Here is a 16,611-nt window from a genome sequence, read left to right on the forward strand (position 1 = left end):
TGTTGAGGACTGAGGGCTGAAGGTTGAGGATTCAAGGTTGAGGATTTGGAATTGATGTTTCAGGACTGAGGATTGAGGGTTGAGGATTGAGGATTGAGGATTGAGGATTGAGGATTGAGGATTAAGTATTGAAGGTTGAGTATTGAGGATTGAAGGTTGAGGATTGAGGATTGAGTATTGAGGATTGAGAATTGAGGATTGAGGATTGAGGATTGAAGATTGAGGACTGGGCTTCAAGGAGTGACGAATTGGGATTGAGGATTGAGGATTGAAGATTGAGGATTGCGGATTGAGTATTGAGGATAGAAGATTGAGGATTGAGGATTGAGGATTGAGGACTGAGGACTGAGGATTGAGGATTGAGGATTGAAGATTGAGTATTGAGTATTGAAGATTGAGGATTGAGGATTGAGGATTGAGGATTGAGGATAGAGGATAGAAGATTGAGGATTGGGGATTGAGGATTGACGATTGAGTATTGAGTGTTGAGGATTGAGAGTTGAAGATTCAGGATTGAAGATTGAGTATTGAGGATTCAAGATTGAGGATTGAGGATTGAGCATTGAAGACCGTGGACTGAGTGTTGAGGGTTGAGTGATGAGAATTAATGTTTGTGGATTGAGATTTGAAGATTGAAGAATGGGGATTGAGTATTGAAAACTGTGAATTGAGGATATTCTATTGAGGATTGAGGATTGACAATTGATTGTTGAGGTCTGAGGACTGAAGTTTGCGGATTCAGGATTGAGGATTCGGGATTGAGGTTTCAGGACTGAGGATTGAGGGTTGAGGATTGAGGATTGAGGATTGTGGATTGAGTATTGAGGATTGAGGATTGAGGATTGAGTATTGAGGATTGAAAATTGAGGATTGATGATTGAGGATTGAGGATTGAGGATTGAGGATGAGGGTTGAGGGTTGAGGATTGAGGTTTGAGGACTAAGGACTGAGGATTGAGGATAGAGAATTGAGGATTGAGGATTGAGGATTGAAGATTGAGGCTCCGGTATTGAGGTTTGAGGTTTGAGGATTGAGGATTGAGGAATGAGGATTGAGGATTGAGGATTGAAGGTTGAATATTGATGATTGAAGATTGCGGATTTAGGATTAAGGGTTGTGGATTGAGGACGAGGTCAGAGAGTTGGGTATTGATGCTTGAGGTCTGAGGATTGAGGACTGAGGATTGCGAATTGAGGATTGAGAATTGAGGATGGAGGATTGAGGATTTGGTATTGAGGATTGAAGAATGAGGATTGAGGATTGGGGATTGAAGATTGAGTGTTGAAGATTGAGTATTGAGGATTGAAGATTGATGATTGAGGTTCGAGGATTGAGGATTGAGGATTGAGGATTGAAGATTGAAGATTGAGTATTGAGGATTGAAGATTGAGGATTGGGGATGGAGGATTGAGGGTTAAGGATTGAAGATTGAGGATTGAGGATTGAAGATTGACGATTGGGAATTGAGGATTGACGATTGAGGATTGAGTATTGAGGATTGAGAATTGAGGATTGAGGATTGAAGATTGAGTATTGAGGATTGAAGATTGAGGATTCAGGATTGGGGATTGAAGATTGAGGACTGAGTGTTGAGGGTTGAGTGATGAGAATTGATGTTTGTTGATTGAGATTTGATGATTGAAGAATGGGGATTGAGTATTGAAAGCTGTGAATTGAGGATATTCTATTGAGGATTGAGGATTGACAACTGATTGTTGAGGACTGAGGGCTGAAGGTTGACGATTCAAGATTGAGGATTTGGAATTGATGTTTCAGGACTGAGGATTGAGGGTTGAGGATTGAGGATTGAGGATTGAGGATTGAGGATTGAGGATTGAGTATTGAAGGTTGAGTATTGAGGATTGAAGGTTGAGGATTGAGGATTGAGTATTGAGGATTGAGAATTGAGGATTGAGGATTGAGGATTGAAGATTGAGGACTGGGCTTCAAGGAGTGACGAATTGGGATTGAGGATTGAGGATTGAAGATTGAGGATTGCGGATTGAGTATTGAGGATAGAAGATTGAGGATTGAGGATTGAGGATTGAGGACTGAGGACTGAGGATTGAGGATTGAGGATTGAAGATTGAGTATTGAGTATTGAAGATTGAGGATTGAGGATTGAGGATTGAGGATTGAGGATAGAGGATAGAAGATTGAGGATTGGGGATTGAGGATTGACGATTGAGTATTGAGTGTTGAGGATTGAGAGTTGAGGATTCAGGATTGAAGATTGAGTATTGAGGATTCAAGATTGAGGATTGAGGATTGAGCATTGAAGACCGTGGACTGAGTGTTGAGGGTTGAGTGATGAGAATTAATGTTTGTGGATTGAGATTTGAAGATTGAAGAATGGGGATTGAGTATTGAAAACTGTGAATTGAGGATATTCTATTGAGGATTGAGGATTGACAATTGATTGTTGAGGTCTGAGGACTGAAGTTTGCGGATTCAGGATTGAGGATTCGGGATTGAGGTTTCAGGACTGAGGATTGAGGGTTGAGGATTGAGGATTGAGGATTGTGGATTGAGTATTGAGGATTGAGGATTGAGGATTGAGTATTGAGGATTGAAAATTGAGGATTGATGATTGAGGATTGAGGATTGAGGATTGAGGATGAGGGTTGAGGGTTGAGGATTGAGGTTTGAGGACTAAGGACTGAGGATTGAGGATAGAGAATTGAGGATTGAGGATTGAGGATTGAAGATTGAGGCTCCGGTATTGAGGTTTGAGGTTTGAGGATTGAGGATTGAGGATTGAGGATTGAGGATTGAGGATTGAAGGTTGAATATTGATGATTGAAGATTGCGGATTTAGGATTAAGGGTTGTGGATTGAGGACGAGGTCAGAGAGTTGGGTATTGATGCTTGAGGTCTGAGGATTGAGGACTGAGGATTGCGAATTGAGGATTGAGAATTGAGGATTGAGGATTGAGGATTTGGTATTGAGGATTGAAGAATGAGGATTGAGGATTGGGGATTGAAGATTGAGTGTTGAAGATTGAGTATTGACGATTGAAGATTGATGATTGAGGTTTGAGGATTGAGGATTGAGGATTGAGGATTGAAGATTGAAGATTGAGTATTGAGGATTGAAGATTGAGGATTGGGGATGGAGGATTGAGGATTAAGGATTGAAGATTGAGGATTGAGGATTGAAGATTGACGATTGGGAATTGAGGATTGACGATTGAGGATTGAGTATTGAGGATTGAGAATTGAGGATTGAGGATTGAAGATTGAGTATTGTGGTTTGAAGATTGAGGATTTAGGATTGGGGATTGAAGATTGAGGACTGAGTGTTGAGGGTTGAGTGATGAGAATTGATGTTTGTTGATTGAGATTTGATGATTGAAGAATGGGGATTGAGTATTGAAAGCTGTGAGTTGAGGATATTCTATTGAGGATTGAGGATTGACAACTGATTGTTGAGTACTGAGGGCTAAAGGTTGAGGATTCAAGATTGTGGATTTGGAATTGATGTTTCAGGACTGAGGATGAGGGTTGAGGATTGAGGATTGAGGATTGAGGATTGAGGATTGAAGATTGAGGATTGCGGATTGAGTATTGAGGATAGAAGATTGAGGATTGAGGATTGAGGATTGAGGACTGAGGACTGAGGATTGAGGATTGAGGATTGAAGATTGAGTATTGTGTATTGAAGATTGAGGATTGAGGATTGAGGATTGAGGATTGAGGATAGAGGATAGAAGATTGAGGATTGGGGATTGAGGATTGACGATTGAGTATTGAGTGTTGAGGATTGAGAGTTGAGGGTTCAGGATTGAAGATTGAGTATTGAGGATTCAAGATTGAGGATTGAGGATTGAGCATTGAAGACCGTGGACTGAGTGTTGAGGGTTGAGTGATGAGAATTGATGTTTGTGGATTGAGATTTGAAGATTGAAGAATGGGGATTGAGTATTGAAAACTGTGAATTGAGGATATTCTATTGAGGATTGAGGATTGACAATTGATTGTTGAGGTCTGATGACTGAAGTTTGCGGATTCAGGATTGAGGATTCGGGATTGAGGTTTCAGGACTGAGGATTGAGGTTTGAGGATTGAGGATTGAGGATTGTGGATTGAGTATTGAGGATTGAGGATTGAGGATTGAGTATTGAGGATTGAAAATTTAGGATTGATGATTGAGGATTGAGGATTGAGTATTGAGGATTGAAGATTGAGGATTGAGGAATGAGGATTGACCATTCAGGATTGAATATTGAGGATTGAGGATTGAAGATTGAGGATTGGGAATTGAGGATTGACGATTGAGGATTGAGTATTGAGGATTGAGGATTGAGGGTTGAGGATTGAAGGTTGAGTATTGAGGATTGAAGATTGCGGATTTAGTATTGACGATTGAAGATTGAGGACTGAGTGTTGAGGGTTGAGTGATGATAATTGATGTTTGTGGATTGAGGTTTGAAGATTGAAGAATGGGAATTGAGTATTGAAAACTGTTAATTGAAGATATTCTATTGAGGATTGAGGATTGACAATTGATTCTTGAGGACTGAGGGCTGAGGATTGAGGATTCAGGAATGAGGATTCGGTATTGAGGTATCAGGACTGAGGATTGTGGGTTGAGGATTGAGGATTGAGGATTAAGGATTTGGGATTGAGGATTGAGGATTGAGGATTGAGGATTGAGGATTGAGGATTGAGTATTGAAGATTGAGTATTGAGGACTGAAGGTTGAGGATTCAGGGTTGAGGATTGACGATTGAGGATTGAGTATTGCGGATTGAGAATTGACGATTGAGGATTGAGGATTGAAGATTGAATATTGATGATTGAAGATTGAGGATTGAGGATTGAGTGTTGTGGATTGCGGACGAGGACTGAGGGTTGAGTATTGATGCTTGAGGTCTGAGGATTGAGGACAGAGGATTGAGAATTGAGGATTGAGGATTGAGGATTGAAGATTGGGGATTGGGTGTTGAGTATTGAAGAATGAGGATTGAGGATTGAGGACTGAGGATTGAGGATTGAGGATTGAAGATTGAGTATTGAAGATTGAGGATTGGGGATTGAGGATTGAGGATTAAGGATTGAAGGTTGAGGATTGAGGATTGAAGATTGAGGATTGGGAATTGAGGATTGACGATTGAGGATTGAGGATTGAGAATTCAGGATTGAGGATTAAGGATTGAAGATTGAGGATTGAGGATTGAGGATTGAGGATTGAGGATTGAGAATTGAGGATTGAGGATTGAGGAATGATGATTGAAGTTTGAGGATTGAGGATTGAGGGTTGTGGATTGCGGACGAGGGCTGAGGGTTGAGTAGTGATGTTTGAGGTCTGAGGATTGAGGATTGAGGATTGAGAATTGAGGATTGTGGACTGAGGATTGAGGATTGAGGATTGAGGATTGAGTATTGAGGATTGAAGATTGAGGATTGGGTATTGAGGATTGAACATTCAGGATCGAGGATTGAGGATAGAGGATTGAGGATTGAGGATTGAAGATTGAGGATTGGGTATTGGGGATTGAAGAATGAGGATTGAGGATTGAGGATTGTGGATTGAGGATTGAAGATTGACAATTCAGGATTGGAGTTTGACGATTGAGGATTGAGGATTGAGGATTGAGGGTTCAGGATTGAGGATTGAGAATTGAAGATTGACGATTGGGAATTGAGGATTGACGATTGAGGATTGAGTGTTGAGGATTGAGAATTGAGGATTGAGGATTGAAGATTGAGTATTGAGGATTGAAGATTGAGGATTTAGGATTGGGGATTGAAGATTAAGGACTGAGTGTTGAGGGTTGAGTGATGAGAATTGATGTTTGTGGATTGAGATTTGATGATTGAAGAATGGGGATTGAGTATTGAAAGCTGTGAATTGAGGATATTCTATTGAGGATTGAGGATTGACAACTGATTGTTGAGGACTGAGGGCTGAAGGTTGAGGATTCAAGATTGAGGATTTGGAATTGATGTTTCAGGACTGAGGATTGAGGGTTGAGGATTGAGGATTGAGGATTGAGGATTGAGGATTGAGGATTGAGTATTGAAGGTTGAGTATTGAGGACTGAAGGTTGAGGATTGAGGATTGAGTATTGAGGATTGAGAATTGAGGATTGAGGATTGAGGATTGAAGATTGAGGACTGGGCTTCAAGGAGTGACGAATTAGGATTGAGGATTGAGGATTGAAGATTGAGGATTGCGGATTGAGTATTGAGGATAGAAGATTGAGGATTGAGGATTGAGGATTGAGGACTGAGGACTGAGGATTGAGGATTGAGGATTGAAGATTGAGTATTGAGTATTGAAGATTGAGGATTGAGGATTGAGGATTGAGGATTGAGGATAGAGGATAGAAGATTGAGGATTGGGGATTGAGGATTGACGATTGAGTATTGAGTGTTGAGGATTGAGGGTTGAGGATTCAGGATTGAAGATTGAGTATTGAGGATTCAAGGTTGAGGATTGAGGATTGAGCATTGAAGACCGTGGACTGAGTGTTGAGGGTTGAGTGTTGAGAATTGATGTTTGTGGATTGAGATTTGAAGATTGAAGAATGGGGATTGAGTATTGAAAACTGTGAATTGAGGATATTCTATTGAGGATTGAGGATTGACAATTGATTGTTGAGGTCTGAGGACTGAAGTTTGCGGATTCAGGATTGAGGATTCGGGATTGAGGTTTCAGGACTGAGGATTGAGGGTTGAGGATTGAGGATTGAGGATTGTGGATTGAGTATTGAGGATTGAGGATTGAGGATTGAGTATTGAGGATTGAAAATTGAGGATTGATGATTGAGGATTGAGGATTGAGGATTGAGGATGAGGGTTGAGGGTTGAGGATTGAGGTTTGAGGACTAAGGACTGAGGATTGAGGATAGAGAATTGAGGATTGAGGATTGAGGATTGAAGATTGAGGCTCCGGTATTGAGGTTTGAGGTTTGAGGATTGAGGATTGAGGATTGAGGATTGAGGATTGAGGATTGAAGGTTGAATATTGATGATTGAAGATTGCGGATTTAGGATTGAGGATTGTGGATTGAGTATTGAGGATTGAGGATTGAGGATTGAGTATTGAGGATTGAAAATTGAGGATTGATGATTGAGGATTGAGGATTGAGGATTGAGGATTGGGGATTGAGGATTGAGGATTGAGGATTGAAGATTGAGGATTGGGTATTGTGGATTGAACATTCAGGATTGAGGATTGAGTATAGAGGATTGATGATTCAGGATTGAAGATTGAATATTGATGATTGAAGGTTGAGGATTGAGGATTGAGGGTTGTGGATTGCGGACGACTACTGAGGGTTGAGTATTGATGCTTGAGGTCTGACGATTGAGGATTGAGTGTTGAGAATTGAGGATTGAGGATTGAAGATTGAGAATTGTGTATTGAGGATTGAAGAATGAGGATTGAGGATTGAAGGCTGAGGATTGAGGACTGAGGATTGAGAATTGAGGATTGAGGATTGAGGATTGAAGATTGAGGATTGGGTATTGAGGATTGAACATTCAGGATCGAGGATTGAGGATAGAGGATTGAGGATTGAGGATTGAAGATTGAATATTGATGATTGAAGATTGAGGATTGAGGATTGAGGTTTGTGGATTGCGGACGAGGACTGAGGCTTGAGTATTGATGTTTCAGGTCTGAGGATTGAGGAATGAGGATTGAGAATTGACGATTGAGGATTGAGGATTGAAGATTGAGGATTGGGTGTTGAGGATTGAAGAATGAGGATAGAGGATTGAGGATTGAAGATTGAGGGTAGAAGATTAAGTATTGAGGATTGAAGATTGATGATTGAGGATTGAGGATTGAGGATTGAGGATTGAGGATTGAGGATTGACGATTGAAATTGAGTATTGAGGATTGAAGATTGAGCATTGAGGATTGAGGATTGACGATTCAGGATTGAATATTGAGGATTGAGGATTGAAGATTGAAGATTGGGAATTGAGGATTGACGATTGAGGATTGAGCATTGAGGATTGAGGATTGAGGGTTGAGGATTGAATGTTGAGTATTGAGGATTGAAGATTGCGGATTTAGGATTGACGATTGAAGATTGAGGACTGAGTGTTGAGGGTTGAGTGATGATAATTGATGTTTGTGGATTGAGATTTGAAGATTGAAGAATGGGGATCGAGTATTGAAAACTGTGAATTGAAGATATTCTATTGAGGATTGAGGATTGACAATTGATTGTTGAGGACTGAGGGCTGAGGATTGAGGATTCAGGATTGAGGATTCGGTATTGAGGTACCAGGACTGTGGATTGTGGGTTGAGGATTGAGGGTTGTGGATTGCGGACGAGGACTGAGGGTTGAGTATTGATGCTTGAGTTCTGAGGATTGAGGACTGAGGATTGAGAATTGAGGTTTGAGGATTGAGGATTGAAGATTGAGGATTGGGTGTTGAGGATTGAAGAATGAGGATTGAGGATTGAGGACTGAGGGTTGAGGATTGAGGATTGAAGATTGAGTATTGAAGATTGAGGATTGGGGTTTGAGGATTGAGGATTAAGGATTGAAGATTGAGGATTGAGGATTGAATATTGAGAATTGGGAATTGAGGATTGACGATTGAGGATTGAGGATTGAGGATTGAGGATTGAGGATTGACGATTGAAGATTGAGGATTGAGGATTGAGGATTGAGGATTAAGAATTGAGGATTGAGGATTGAGGATTGATGATTGAAGATTGAGGATTGAGGATTGAGGGTTGTGGATTGCGGACGATGGCTGAGGGTTGAGTATTGACGTTTGAGGTCTGAGGATTGAGGATTGAGGATTGAGAATTGAGGATTGAGGACTGAGGATTGAGGATTGAGGATTGAGGATTGAGTATTGAGGATTGAAGATTGAGGATTGGGTATTGAGGATTGAACATTCAGGATTGAGGATTGAGGATAGAGGATTGAGGATTGAGGATTGAAGATTGAATATTGATGATTGAAGATTGAGGATTGAGGATTGAGGTTTGTGGATTGCGGACGAGGACTGAGGGTTGAGTATTGATGTTTGAGGTCTGAGGATTGCAGATTGAGTATTGAGGATTGAAGATTGAGGATTGTGGATTGATGATTGAGGATTGAGGATTGAGGACTGAGGATTGAGGATTGAGGATTGAAGATTGAGTATTGGGTATTGAAGGTTGAGGATTGAGGATTGAGGATTGAGGATTGAGGATAGAGGATTGAGGATTGAGGATTGGGGATTGAGGATTGACGATTGAGGATTGAGTGTTGAGGATTGTGAATTGAGGATTGAGGATTGAAGATTGAGTATTGAGGATTCAAGATTGCGGATTGAGGATTGAGGATTGAAGATTGAGGACTGGGTTTCGAGGAGTGACGAATTAGGTTTGAGGATTGAGGATTGAGGATTGAGGATTGCAGATTGAGTACTGAGGGTAGAAGATTGAGGATTGAGGATTGAGGATTGAGGATTGAGGACTGAGGATTGAGGATTGAGGATTGAAGATTGAGTATTGAGTATTGAAGAATGATGATTGAGGATTCAGGATTGAGGATTGCGGATTGAGGATAGAGGATTGAAGATTGAGGATTGGGGATTCAGGATTGACGATTGAGGATTGAGTGTTGAGGATTGACAATTGAGGATTGAGGATTGAAGATTGAGTATTGGGGATTCAAGAATGAGGATTGAGGATTGAGGATTGAAGATTGAGGACTGAGTGTTGAGAGTTGAGTGATGAGAATTGATGTTTGTGGATTGAGGTTTGAAGATTGAAGAATGGGGATTGAGTATTGAAAACTGTGAATTGAGGATATTCTATTGAGGATTGAGGATTGACAATTGATTGTTGAGGACTGAGGACTGAGGTTTGCGGATTCAGGATTGAGGATTCGGGATTGAGGTTTCAGGACTGAGGATTGAGGGTTGAGGATTGAGGATTGAGGATTGTGGATTGAGTATTGAGGATTGAGGATTGAGGATTGAGTATTGAGGATTGAAAATTGAGGATTGATGATTGAGGATTGAGGATTGAGGATTGAGGATGAGGGTTGAGGGTTGAGGATTGAGGTTTGAGGACTAAGGACTGAGGATTGAGGATAGAGAGTTGAGGATTGAGGATTGAGGATTGAAGATTGAGGCTCCGGTATTGAGGTTTGAGGTTTGAGGATTGAGGATTGAGGATTGAGGATTGAGGATTGAGGATTGAAGGTTGAATATTGGTGATTGAAGATTGCGGATTTAGGATTAAGGGTTGTGGATTGAGGACGAGGTCAGAGTGTTGGGTATTGATGCTTGAGGTCTGAGGATTGAGGACTGAGGATTGCGAATTGAGGATTGAGAATTGAGGATTGAGGATTGAGGATTTGGTCTTGAGGATTGAAGAATGAGGATTGAGGATTGGGGATTGATGATTGAGTGTTGAAGATTGAGTATTGAGGATTGAAGATTGATGATTGAGGTTTGAGGATTGAGGATTGAGGATTGAGGATTGAAGATTGAAGATTGAGTATTGAGGATTGAAGATTGAGGATTGGGGATGGAGGATTGAGGATTAAGGATTGAAGATTGAGGATTGAGGATTGAAGATTGACGATTGGGAATTGAGGATTGACGATTGAGGATTGAGTATTGGGGATTGAGAATTGAGGATTGAGGATTGAAGATTGAGTATTGAGGTTTGAAGATTGAGGATTTAGGATTGGGGATTGAGGATTGAGGACTGAGTGTTGAGGGTTGAGTGATGCGAATTGATGTTTGTTGATTGAGATTTGATGATTGAAGAATGGGGATTGAGTATTGAAAGCTGTGAGTTGAGGATATTCTATTGAGGATTGAGGATTGACAACTGATTGTTGAGTACTGAGGGCTGAAGGTTGAGGATTCAAGATTGTGGATTTGGAATTGATGTTTCAGGACTGAGGATTGAGTGTTGAGGATTGAGGATTGAGGATTGAGGATTTGGGATTCAGGATTGAGGATTGAGGATTGAGGATTGAGGATTGAGGATTGAGTATTGAAGGTTGAGTATTGAGGATTGAAGGTTGAGGATTGAGGATTGAGTATTGAGGATTGAGAATTGAGGATTGAGGATTGAGGATTGAAGATTGAGGACTGGGCTTCAAGGAGTGACGAATTAGGATTGAGGATTGAGGATTGAGGATTGAGGATTGCGGATTGAGTATTGAGGATAGAAGATTGAGGATTGAGGATTGAGGATTGAGGACTGAGGACTGAGGATTGAGGATTGAGGATTGAAGATTGAGTATTGAGTATTGAAGATTGAGGATTGAGGATTGAGGATTGAGGATTGAGGATAGAGGATAGAAGATTGAGGTTTGGGGATTGAGGATTGACGATTGAGTATTGAGTGTTGAGGATTGAGAGTTGAGGATTCAGGATTGAAGATTGAGTATTGAGGATTCAAGGTTGAGGATTGAGGATTGAGAATTGAAGACCGTGGACTGAGTGTTGAGGGTTGAGTGATGAGAATTGATGTTTGTGGATTGAGATTTGAAGATTGAAGAATGGGGATTGAGTATTGAAAACTGTGAATTGAGGATATTCTATTGAGGATTGAGGATTGACAATTGATTGTTGAGGTCTGAGGACTGAAGTTTGCGGATTCAGGATTGAGGATTCGGGATTGAGGTTTCAGGACTGAGGATTGAGTGTTGAGGATTGAGGATTGAGGATTGTGGATTGAGTATTGAGGATTGAGAATTGAGGATTGTGGACTGAGGATTGAGGATTGAGGATTGAGGATTTAGGATTGGGGATTGAAGATTGAGGACTGAGTGTTGAGGGTTGAGTGATGAGAATTGATGTTTGTGGATTGAGATTTGATGACTGAAGAATGGGGATTGAGTATTGAAAGCTGTGAATTGAGGATATTATATTGATGATTGAGGATTGACAACTGATTGTTGAGTACTGAGGGCTGAAGGTTGAGGATTCAAGATTGAGGATTTGGAATTGATTTTTCAGGACTGAGGACTGAGGGTTGAGGATTGAGGATTGAGGATTGTGGATTGAGTATTGAGGATTGAGGATTGAGGATTGAGTATTGAGGATTGAAAATTGAGGATTGATGATTGAGGATTGAGGATTGAGGATTGAGGATTGAGGATGAGGGTTGAGGGTTGAGGATTGAGGTTTGAGGACTAAGGACTGAGGATTGAGGATAGAGAATTGAGGATTGAGGATTGAGGGTTGAAGATTGAGGCTCCGGTATTGAGGTTTGAGGATTGAGGATTGAGGATTGAGGATTGAGGATTGAGGATTGAGGATTGAAGGCTGAATATTGATGATTGAAGATTGAGGATTGAGGATTGAGGATTGAGTATTGAGGATTGAAAATTGAGGATTGATGATTGAGGATTGAGGATTGGGGATTGAAGATTGAGTGTTGAAGATTGAGTATTGAGGATTGAAGATTGATGTTTGAGGTTTGAGAATTGAGGGTTGAGGATTGAGGATGGAAGATTGAGGATTGGGTATGGGGATTGAAGAATGAGGATTGAGGATTGAGGATTGAGGATTGAGAATTGAAGATTGACAATTCAGGATTGGAGATTGCCGATTGAGGATTGAGGATTGAGGATTGAGGGTTCAGGATTGAGGATTGAGGATTGAAGACTGAGTATTGAGTATTGAAGGTTGAGGATTGAGGATTGAGTGTTGAGGATTGAGGATTGAAGATTGAGGATTGGGGACTGAGTGTCGAGCGTTGAGTGATGAGAGTTGATGTTTGTGGATTGAGATTTGAAGATTGAAGATTGGGGATTGAGTATTGAAAACTGTGAATTGGGTATATTCTATTGAGGATTGAGGACTGACAATTGATTGTTGAGGACTGAGGGCCGAAGATTGAGGATTCAGGATTGAGGATTCAGGATTGAGGTTTGAGGACTGAGGATTGAGGATTGAGGATTGATGATTGAGTATTGAGGATTGAAGATTGAGGATTGGGTATTGAGGAGTGAACACTCAGGATTGAGGATTGAGGATAGAGGATTGAGGATTGAGGATCGAATATTGAATATTGATGATTGAAGATTGAGGATTGAGGATTGAGTGTTGTGGATTGCGGACGAGGACTGAGGGTTGAGTATTGATGTTTGAGGTCTGAGGATTGAGGATTGAGAATTGAGGATTGAGGATTGAGGATTGAGGATTGAGGATTGAGGATTGAGTATTGAAGATTGAGTATTGAGGATTGAAGGTTGAGGATTCAGGGTTGAGGATTGACGATTGAGGATTGAGTATTGCGGATTGAGAATTGAGGATTGAGGATTGAGGATTGAAGATTGAATATTGATGATTGAAGATTGAGGATTGAGGATTGAGGGTTGTGGATTGCGGACGAGGACTGAGGGTTGAGTATTGATGCTTGAGGTCTGAGGATTGAGGACAGAGGATTGAGAATTGAGGATTGAGGATTGAGGATTGAAGATTGAGGACTGGGTGTTGAGTATTGAAGAATGAGGATTGAGGATTGAGGACTGAGGATTGAGGATTGAGGATTGAAGATTGAGTATTGAAGATTGAGGATTGGGGATTGAGGATTGAGGATTAAGGATTGAAGATTGAGGATTGAGGATTGAAGATTGAGGATTGGGAATTGAGGATTGACGATTGAGGATTGAGGATTGAGAATTCAGGATTGAGGATTAAGGATTGAAGATTGAGGATTGAGGATTGAGGATTGAGGATTGAGGATTGAGAATTGAGGATTGAGGATTGAGGAATGATGATTGAAGTTTGAGGATTGAGGATTGAGGGTTGTGGATTGCGGACGAGGGCTGAGGGTTGAGTATTGATGTTTGAGGTCTGAGGATTGAGGATTGAGGATTGAGAATTGAGGATTGTGGACTGAGGATTGAGGATTGAGGATTGAGGATTGAGTATTGAGGATTGAAGATTGAGGATTGGGTATTGAGGATTGAAAATTCAGGATCGAGGATTGAGGATAGAGGATTGAGGATTGAGGATTGAAGATTGAGGATTGGGTATTGGGGATTGAAGAATGAGGATTGAGGATTGAGGATTGAGGATTGAGGATTGAAGATTGACAATTCAGGATTGGAGATTGACGATTGAGGATTGAGGATTGAGGATTGAGGGTTCAGGATTGAGGATTGAGGATTGAGGATTGAAGATTGAGGATTGGGGATGGAGGATTGAGGATTAAGGATTGAAGATTGAGTATTGAAGAATGAGGATTGAGGATTGAGGACTGAGGATTGAGGATTGAGGATTGAAGATTGAGTATTGAAGATTGAGGATTGGGGATTGAGGATTGAGGATTAAGGATTGAAGATTGAGGATTGAGGATTGAAGATTGAGGATTGGGAATTGAGGATTGACGATTGAGGATTGAGGATTGAGAATTCAGGATTGAGGATTAAGGATTGAAGATTGAGGATTGAGGATTGAGGATTGAGGATTGAGGATTGAGAATTGAGGATTGAGGATTGAGGAATGATGATTGAAGTTTGAGGATTGAGGATTGAGGGTTGTGGATTGCGGACGAGGGCTGAGGGTTGAGTATTGATGTTTGATGTCTGACGATTGAGGATTGAGGATTGAGAATTGAGGATTGTGGACTGAGGATTGAGGATTGAGGATTGAGGATTGAGTATTGAGGATTGAAGATTGAGGATTGGGTATTGAGGATTGAAAACTCAGGATCGAGGATTGAGGATAGAGGATTGAGGATTGAGGATTGAAGATTGAGGATTGGGTATTGGGGATTGAAGAATGAGGATTGAGGATTGAGGATTGAGGATTGAGGATTGAAGATTGACAATTCAGGATTGGAGATTGACGATTGACGATTGAGGATTGAGGATTGAGGGTTCAGGATTGAGGATTGAGGATTGAAGACTGAGTATTGAGGATTGAAGATTGAGGATTGAGGATTGAAGATTGACGATTGGGAATTGAGGATTGACGATTGAGGATTGAGTGTTGAGGATTGAGAATTGAGGATTGAGGATTGAAGATTGAGTATTGAGGATTGAAGATTGAGGACTTAGGATTGGGGATTGAAGATTGAGGACTGAGTGTTGAGGGTTGAGTGATGAGAATTGATGTTTGTGGATTGAGATTTGATGATTGAAGAATGGGGATTGAGTATTGAAAGCTGTGAATTGAGGATATTCTATTGAGGATTGAGGATTGACAACTGATTGTTGAGGACTGAGGGCTGAAGGTTGAGGATTCAAGATTGAGGATTTGGAATTGATGTTTCAGGACTGAGGATTGAGGGTTGAGGATTGAGGATTGAGGAATGAGGATTGAGGATTGAGGATTGAGTATTGAAGGTTGAGTATTGAGGATTGAAGGTTGAGGATTGAGGATTGAGTATTGAGGATTGAGAATTGAGGATTGAGGATTGAGGATTGAAGATTGAGGACTGGGCTTCAAGGAGTGACGAATTAGGATTGAGGATTGAGTATTGAAGGTTGAGTATTGAGGATTGAAGGTTGAGGATTGAGGATTGAGTATTGAGGATTGAGAATTGAGGATTGAGGATTGAGGATTGAAGATTGAGGACTGGGCTTCAAGGAGTGACGAATTAGGATTGAGGATTGAGGATTGAGGATTGAGGATTGAAGATTGAGTATTGAGGATTGAAGATTGAGGACTTAGGATTGGGGATTGAAGATTGAGGACTGAGTGTTGAGGGTTGAGTGATGAGAATTGATGTTTGTGGATTGAGATTTGAAGATTGAAGAATGGGGATTGAGTATTGAAAACTGTGAATTGAGGATATTCTGTTGAGGATTGAGGATTGACAATTGATTGTTGAGGTCTGAGGACTGAAGTTTGCGGATTCAGGATTGAGGATTCGGGATTGAGGTTTCAGGACTGAGGATTGAGGGTTGAGGATTGAGGATTGAGGATTGTGGATTGAGTATTGAGGATTGAGGATTGAGGATTGAGTATTGAGGATTGAAAATTGAGGATTGATGATTGAGGATTGAGGATTGAGGATTGAGGATGAGGGTTGAGGGTTGAGGATTGAGGTTTGAGGTTTGAGGACTAAGGACTGAGGATTGAGGATAGAGAATTGAGGATTGAGGGTTGAGGATTGAAGATTGAGGCTCCGGTATTGAGGTTTGAGGTTTGAGGATTGAGGATTGAGGATTGAGGATTGAGGATTGAGGATTGAAGGTTGAATATTGATGATTGAAGATTGCGGATTTAGGATTAAGGGTTGTGGATTGAGGACGAGGTCAGAGGGTTGGGTATTGATGCTTGAGGTCTGAGGATTGAGGACTGAGGATTGCGAATTGAGGATTGAGAATTGAGGATTGAGGATTGAGGATTTGGTATTGAGGATTGAAGAATGAGGATTGAGGATTGGGGATTGAAGATTGAGTGTTGAAGATTGAGTATTGAGGATTGAAGATTGATGATTGAGGTTTGAGGATTGAGGATTGAGGATTGAGGGTTGAAGATTGAAGATTGAGTATTGAGGATTGAAGATTGAGGATTGGGGATGGAGGATTGAGGATTAAGGATTGAAGATTGAGGATTGAGAATTGAAGATTGACGATTGGGAATTGAGGATTGACGATTGAGGATTGAGTATTGAGGATTGAGAATTGAGGATTGAGGATTGAAGATTGAGTATTGAGGTT

Source organism: Calliopsis andreniformis, unplaced genomic scaffold (genome assembly GCF_051401765.1).
Source record: "Calliopsis andreniformis isolate RMS-2024a unplaced genomic scaffold, iyCalAndr_principal scaffold0111, whole genome shotgun sequence".
NCBI classification, from domain to species: domain Eukaryota; kingdom Metazoa; phylum Arthropoda; class Insecta; order Hymenoptera; family Andrenidae; genus Calliopsis; species Calliopsis andreniformis.